Source organism: Sturnus vulgaris, chromosome 6 (genome assembly GCF_052056855.1).
Source record: "Sturnus vulgaris isolate bStuVul1 chromosome 6, bStuVul1.hap1, whole genome shotgun sequence".
Classification (NCBI taxonomy): Eukaryota; Metazoa; Chordata; class Aves; order Passeriformes; family Sturnidae; genus Sturnus; species Sturnus vulgaris.
The window spans coordinates 3,749,825-3,757,239 of NC_142248.1; the positions used below are offsets into that span (position 1 = coordinate 3,749,825).

At 50.6% G+C, this 7,415-nt stretch overlaps 1 protein-coding gene across 1 annotated transcript in view; it reads right to left on the reverse strand.

The window, feature by feature from the left end:
* Nucleotides 1-6,484, reverse strand: part of RASSF7 (Ras association domain family member 7) — a 33,634-nt gene extending 27,150 nt beyond the window's left edge. The window contains exon 1 of the mRNA XM_088166730.1: nt 6,384-6,484. The gene's annotated coding sequence lies outside the window, so the exon portion shown is untranslated. The remainder of the gene's footprint in view (nt 1-6,383) is intronic.
* Nucleotides 6,485-7,415: the final 931 nt, after the last annotated feature.

A 7,415-nucleotide genomic window follows, 5' to 3' on the forward strand; every position in this document is an offset into this window, starting at 1 on the left:
ACAAGAAGACTGCAGGAAAGGGTAGGGCTAAGTTAAAAAAAAAAAAAAAAGCAACAAAAAAACACTAAAAAGGATTTCTGCCAGAGAGCAATTGAAAGCTAACAGGGCAGAGGGCCACAGCTGGCAAGGGATGCGTTTTAAACTGCTTTTTAATCTGAGAGCAGATATATCCATCACCAGCTCTAACATCTGTCTGGCAAGCTGGATGGGTGGGGGCAATAATCTCCCAGGCTGCTACATGCAGACTAACTAAGGGAGAAACCAGGCAGCAGACACATTCAGCAGCCCTCAGGGGCTTCCTAGGCAAAACACTGGCTCTAAGCAGGTGCTGCTCGGCCCCAGCAAGTGATGGAGGAACACCCAGGTGGTGCAGATATGTCCCTTTTCCCATAGTACTGCGGGAATCAAATGCTCATTGGGGAAAAAAATACCCTCCACTACATGGAGCTCTGCATGGCTTAAAGAGCATCTCAGCCACTCAGCTCCCAGGCTGGCTTAGGGTGGCTCAACACAGGTCTCCAGCTGAGATCAGGGCTGCAGCATACACTTGCACACATATGGGGACATCTCCTACCCTAGCAGCTTTCAGGCTGGAGAATACTAATAAAAGGAGAGACAAAAAATGCTTCTTCCTATATCCCAAACATGAAACAAAATTCCCAGACGCAGGTCAAATGCAAAATAAAGAGCATGCAGATATCAGCCTGCATCTTCAGGCACTCACATGTCCTCATGCAACTGGTCCTGGCTGGGCTGATTTTTGCCCAAGCTACAAAGCATCGAAGGCAGAGGCATGAATTGCAATTGCTTTCCCTGGTCCCAGGCAGCCGAACCTGCACTTCCCTGATCAGGAAGAAATCACTTGGCCAGAACAAGGAGCCAGACCTGCAAACATATTCCAGGTGCTCTTCAGAGTGTGCTACACCTGCAAGAATAACCTAGATTTCGGGCAAGGTCACAAGCACAAGGGAAACGCAAAAAGCAGCAGTAAGGAGGGAACCACAGGTGCTGTGCAAGAGGCCCAAGACACCTGTCTGGGGCTGAGCTTGGAAGGTCTATCAGCCCTCACGGCATCTGCCGTGTTTCTTGTCTCCTCAACAGTAGCTGTTTGTGTGGATATCTCACTTCTCTTAGCACGTAAACATGAGCCATCAGGTTTGTTGCAAAGACGTGTTACAGATGTGACCCTGAAATGCTGGAAAAGTTCGGAAAGCAAAGCACACTCATGATTTCCTTATCCAATCTTCAACCTTGGGGCTGTGCTGCTTTTTGAGTTGGCAAACTGGTGTGGGACAAAAAGACTACTAAAATGCCAGAAGTTATCCCCCTGAATCAGGTGTCAGAGAGGATAAGCAGGGTCTAATGGCACGTACACGAAGGACTTTCCTAGCTCTCATAGGATCCTCAAGACCATAGAGCAACCACTTGGAAAAACGCACCAGACAAGAAAGAGGAGGTACAGCAGGCCCAGTAGGTGGTCCAGAAGGCCATCTCCAACCCACTGCTGCCACCACCACTCACCCCTTCCCCCCAAAGGAAATTTCCACCCACCCTGGTTCACTCGTGTGACAAGTTTTTCCTCCCCTACCTCTGCTCAGGTGTGACTATATCAGCTGTTTTTCAGCCAAGAGGATGCTTCACACGAAGGGATCCAGAGACAAGCCTTGTAATTAGGACACGGGTGCCACCCACCAGTTAACCCCTCCTCCTCCCTCATTTAGCCTAGGAAACATATAGCCGGGTTTGTTTATATTGCCTATGCAATTTCCCATTTGTGCATTCTGCTTTCTGTCTTCAAAGCACTTCAGCAGGTGTTTTGCAAGCTTCTTCCCAACTCTCATGTGACAAAGGACTTGGACAGGGGATGGAAGGGGATCAGGGAAAAGGAAAGCTAAATAATTTGCCCGAGAGCAAAAAGAGCTGGCAGTAGATCCAGGATCAACACTCAGCAGTTCCTGCCTCTGAATCTCATGCTCTGATCTTTGCTGGTACCTCACTACCTTCAGGTTCAAAACTAGTGTTGTACAGCCCAGTGCTCATCTTGGTACCAGAGAGGAGGTTTCAAGGGATTTCCTTTAGGTCACACCCACTGGACTGAGTGGTCCTGCACCAACAATTAGACTATGTCATTTCAAACATCTGGCAGTGGTTTGTAAGTCCATGATCAGCATACCTTTCCCCTAAGAGCACCACATGTAAGAGAAGGGAAAGGATTCCTCCATTCATCCAAGCTGTATTTTGGACTGGTCAAAGCAGGCAGTGGTGGATGACAGCCTGCACTCCTCTCTTCACTCTGCACTACTCTTGGTGCAGAGAGTAGGACTGAATCAAGGACTGTCCAACTCAAGAAAATCCCCAGGGAAGAAAATGTTTGATTTTTTTTTTTTCTACCAGGCCAATGCCTCTGCATCAAGCAGTTGGAGGAATGTGCATGCCAACAAAAAAGGTGGAGCAGCGAGTGCTTGGATCAGGCTGTGGAATGAGAACAGCTTAAACTCCTTTTCCCATCACTTGCCATAACAGTGGAGTAGCTCCAGGCATGCCAATGGAGCTTCAGCAGCCTGGACCAGCACTATAATTTCTATCAGCTTGTACCTGGAAATACCTGGTCCGATTGCCCAAAATTCTTAATGCATTGATAGCCCTGCCACAGCTTTATTGTCGGCACTTCTGACTTGCTAAGCCCCTGAAATCATTGCTGGATCAAGAGCAGCCCCTCTCCTGGGAGGTTCTGGGTCCACAAACTACTTATTTTCTCCCCATCAGTGGAACAATCTCGTACTAGAGTTTGTTTTGCTGGTTTTGCAGCAATCTTTCTCTCTTGCTACAGAGAGAGAGAGAGGAAAGCTCATTAATACAGAGAGAAGAGACACACTCTCCATCTTTGTCTTTTAGTCATGAGGCAAAATGAAAAGGTTCTAGCAGATAAAGAGCCACCTAACCAGAGCTTTCCTGGTTCCAGACCCACCAAGGAGCACCTCCCTGGGGTGAAGGGAGAGCACCACTCTCAGTCCCTTTGCCCCAGCCTTAACCTGCCATTTGCTCTACTCCTGTGGGTCAAGGCTCTGCCCCTTGCTTTGCTTCAACCCTCCCAGACCTAAAATAGATTTGAGGCATATGGCATCTTTCCCAAAGCCCTCCAGGACCTGCTGATGAAGACTCAGGAAGCATTAGAGGACTCTAGTGTCACCATTGCTTTGGGGATTACTCCTTTCAGGGGCAGGAGAAGCTGGCAATTACAAGGATCAAGTCTCCAGTCCTCTGCTTCATGAGGAGGGAGGGCAAAGCAATTTTGGCTTCTCCACTGCTGGGTATGCAGGGCAAACAAACACAAAGTGCCAAGGCTGGAGACCGCAGGTGTTGGGGAGCCTGGAGCAGCACTGGAGGCAGCCTCAAACACTGGGGCCAGGTGAGGACTACCAAATCCACATACATGCAGGCTGAGTAATGTCCTGAGGAGCCCAAACACACATGGAAATGGCTGGGACTTGAGAAATTTTGCCCAAGGGCCAACGGGGCTCTAGCGAGTGACCGCACCGACTGCTGTAGATCCCACATTCATTAAAAGTAAAATTACTGTCTCCCTTTAATAACATTATTAGTGATGTCTGCTGTCCTAGGAACCAGGATTGCTTGGACCTCACATCTATGGAGGAAATCTGAGCTTATGCTGAAGCCTTCAGGTGAGTGAGCTTTGCCAGGGTCCCTCTGTCACCAGGCCTCTCTGGTGTCAAACTGAGCTTTGGTCTAGGCCAGGCTTCCCAGGGTCAGTCAGTGAGTATGTCTGTCTTTCCTTCCCTCAAAACCCATTTTCACAACACTCGTAGGTGTCCTCAAGCAGATCATCTCTACTTCCCAACAGTGTTTATATGACCTGAAGAGAAGGAAGGGGCACAGACTTGACAGGCACACAAGTCCCTACCACGTCTGTATTTTCTTTAAGAAAGCAACAGGAAAGAAAACAGACCAAGCACTATTTTTCTTGGTGAGGAGAAGGGATAATTTCCTGTCCATGATTCAGAGCTGTCATGTGGAGACAATGACTGTCCTTTATCCTCCTCACAGCTTTGTCTTTAAAACACCGCTCATGCCAGCACACCTCTCCAGGTAAGGTGCAATTACCTGGGAGTTCACTGGCTCATCACTAGCAATTACCCAACTGCCCTGTGTCCCATCAACACACCCTAATCACTACAGCCCTAAAACTGGTAGCTCCTACAGTAAATACCATCATTAAACCTCTGGGAGTGAATTCATTATCAGCCATGGAGTGATTGCTTGCTGGGGTCACTGCAAATATGCAAACTGAACAGAAGGATTGTTATAAAATACAATCCCACTCAAATAAAAGCAGATGCTATTAGCAAGCAACAGGCACTGTTTATTCCATAAAATACCAGGAAAGATGAGTTATTTAATGACTGACATGTTATTTAATCTGGGAGAGTCCTGCCTCACTGGGGCTAATGTTCCCAGTTCATAAACTGCCTCAGCTGAATTGTTGGGGAGATACAGAGTGAGCTGAATTTGTTCCTGCTTATGGCCTGCAAGGTGTGGGTATGTTTTCCCCTCTCTTGGGTTTCAGACTGACATTACTGTTCATGGGTTTAATAAAGCCCGAAGAATGTACTGGCCTTAACCCTTCAGAGAAACAAGTCTTACTTGAACTAACTGGAGCAGGGAGAGCTGTTGGTTCAAGTGGGACCATCATCCAGTCCCAAGCTGCTCAATTTTAAAGCATGATGGTTGAAAAATAATTAAAATACCCAGTTTGTTTAATTCACCTTTAGCAAATTTAAATTTTTATTTGTTTTCAGGTTCATCTAGGTCAAACCTTCTCTTACAACATGGGACAGATGTTTTTTCTTAACTTTCATTTAGATACAAAAAGCATCACTGATTCTCACAGATCTAGCAACTGGGTTTTCTAGGCAGACCCTCTAATGCTGTAGAGCCCACCACTCCACAACTGTAAACTTTGGCAACATCTCAGTTTGCAGGATAATTTTAAAAAAAACCTGACAGCTTGTGCTACATATTCCCATTTAAACAGAGAAAAATGATGTATGTAACAGGCATGACCCTTTCCCTCTCTTTAATCCCCCACAGCCCTGGGACAAGCTGACTGTGCTAATCTTCTCCCTCCAGGTCATCAGTGCAAATCCAGGTCAGCAATAACACACTGCCAGCAAAACACTCCCTGCTCGTTTTGTGATGTCCCTCTGCCTTTCCCTGCCACTGGGATGCTGAGGAACTGCTCTTCTACTATGAGTATGATACTAGGAGTGATCTCCAAGTCTCATCATGCCTTTGGGTCTATGAGAAAGAATTGTTCAGGCAGGTCTTAGCCTTGTGCTCTAATAAATAACACAGGCTGTGATCCACAAGGTCTTGGCATTGTTATCCCTCTTCAACCCCCACCTGCAGCAGCAAGACCTGAGTCGTGGTGCTGCTTTTCAATGTGTATCACTGAACCCATGCAGGACAGCAGCCCTTCCACAAGCTCACCACCTGCCACTGAGCCAGGAAGTTCCTCTGGGATGGCCACTACCCTGTGGAGGTGGTTGTTCCACTTGGACAGCTTGGACACGTCCTGTCATTAGTGGCTGGCTCATATTTTCACAGATATGTCTCTGCTAGTTTTGACAAGTGCAAAATGGACTGTGCCGAGTGCTGCCTCCCCGTGCCGGCAAACATCTCCCCCAGCCAGCTCCTCACATCTCTGCTCGCATCTTCCAGGCGGAGGAAAAAGCCTTCTCTTTATAGCACGCCCCTGCAATGCCCTTTGCTTTCCTGCACACAGCTGAGCCCTGAGGTGCCCTTCCCTCCTCAGCCCCCAAGCTCCAGAGGGTCGGACATGCAGGGGGGTTGTGCTGAGGCAAAAGCAGAGCTCTATCAGCAAGAAAAGCTGTTTCATTTCAATGTAAAGCCATCTTCTTCTAGCACATCTCAGAGCCCCGGGTGCCCTGCGGGGCTTCTGTGAGTTTGATTAATCAGGCGAACACAAAACTAGCCAAAATCACTTGCTCCATCCTCTTGGGGCAAGAGACCTGACCACACAACAGTTGGAAAGCTCCTTGACTCCCCCTTCCCTGTACAGCTTCTCCCCAGGCATCCCTCCCCCAAACCCCACTGCAGGGTCACTCAGACCCCCCAAACACCAGCGATTTCCCCATCCCCATCCCCATCCCCATCCCCACTCCCAGCTGCAGCCGTGTCCGTGCGGGAGCGCCGGTGCCACCTGAGCCCCCGTGCGGAGTCCCGGCGGGCTGGCACCCACCCTGGTGAAACTCATCCCGGTGCCCGTGCTGGGGCAGGGGCAGGCCGGGATGGTGCACGGGCTACCTGAGGAGGGCCGGGGTACCCGAGGAGGGCCGGGGTACCTGAGGAGGGCCGGGGCCCCTGCGCGCTGCTCCTCGCCCGCGATTCCTGCCGCTTCCCAGCGCCCGCCGCGCTCCCGGAGCCCGGCGCGGATGGGAAAGTCTGCCTCTCTGCTTCTCGTTGCCAGGACACCTTGGCGTTCAAACCTGAGCTGGGACCAATCAGCCCCGGGGCTGGGGAGCACCAGCCCCACGTCATCCGCTGCTGGCGTTGATTTGAGCGAAAAAGCGTGACAGCGGTCACAGAGCCCGTGGGGAGCTGCCTTTGTGCGGGTGGGCTCTGCCCCCACCCCTGCCGCTTACTGGAAGCCTCTTGTCGGGCTGCGGAAAACAAAAGAGACGTGGGGAAGCGAAAGGAACACTTCTTCCCGACTGCCAGAACTGCGTCCGCAAGGCTGGGCTCTTCTGCATGTCCTCTTTCTGCACCTCCCGGCTCCAGCCCGTGTCCCGGTGATCACCTCACCAGGGAGAGCCTGCGCCCAGGTCACCTCTGTCCGGGAAGGAGCCATGGAGCTTCCCCAGCACGGGCAGTGTGCTCCTTGTGCCCCAGCTCGGCCGCTTCCACCTGCCTGGCTCTGCCCCAGACAGTGCACCGTAGGTGCGGGCCCGCAGACCCACAGCTCCAGGGATGCTTTCTGGCTTGGCTGCAGTCGCAGGGGCATTTTTTTCCTCCCAGCCAGCCCCTGCAAGATATTTCTTAGGGAGCCCGGAACTGGAGCCTTAAGCCCCTCGTGAGCACAGGGGACTCAGGTGCACAATGCAAACAGCCCATCTTTTGTTAGGGAAACTTTCCTGTCGGACCATTCAGGAAGCACTCTGACCGTCACGCTCCCAAATGGTCAGACTGGAAAGTTTCCTTAACACCTCGGTGCTGGTCTCTCTGCTCAAACGCGTGGAGCTGCTGCCAAGGCACACAGCTGAGTGAAAGATGCAGTCATCACCTTGTTTCCTGCGGTGCTGGAGATGGGAACTTGTGCATTTTGACTCCCCACAGCCAGAGAGGGTTCTTCCCAAACCACCAGGCTCCTTCCCAAG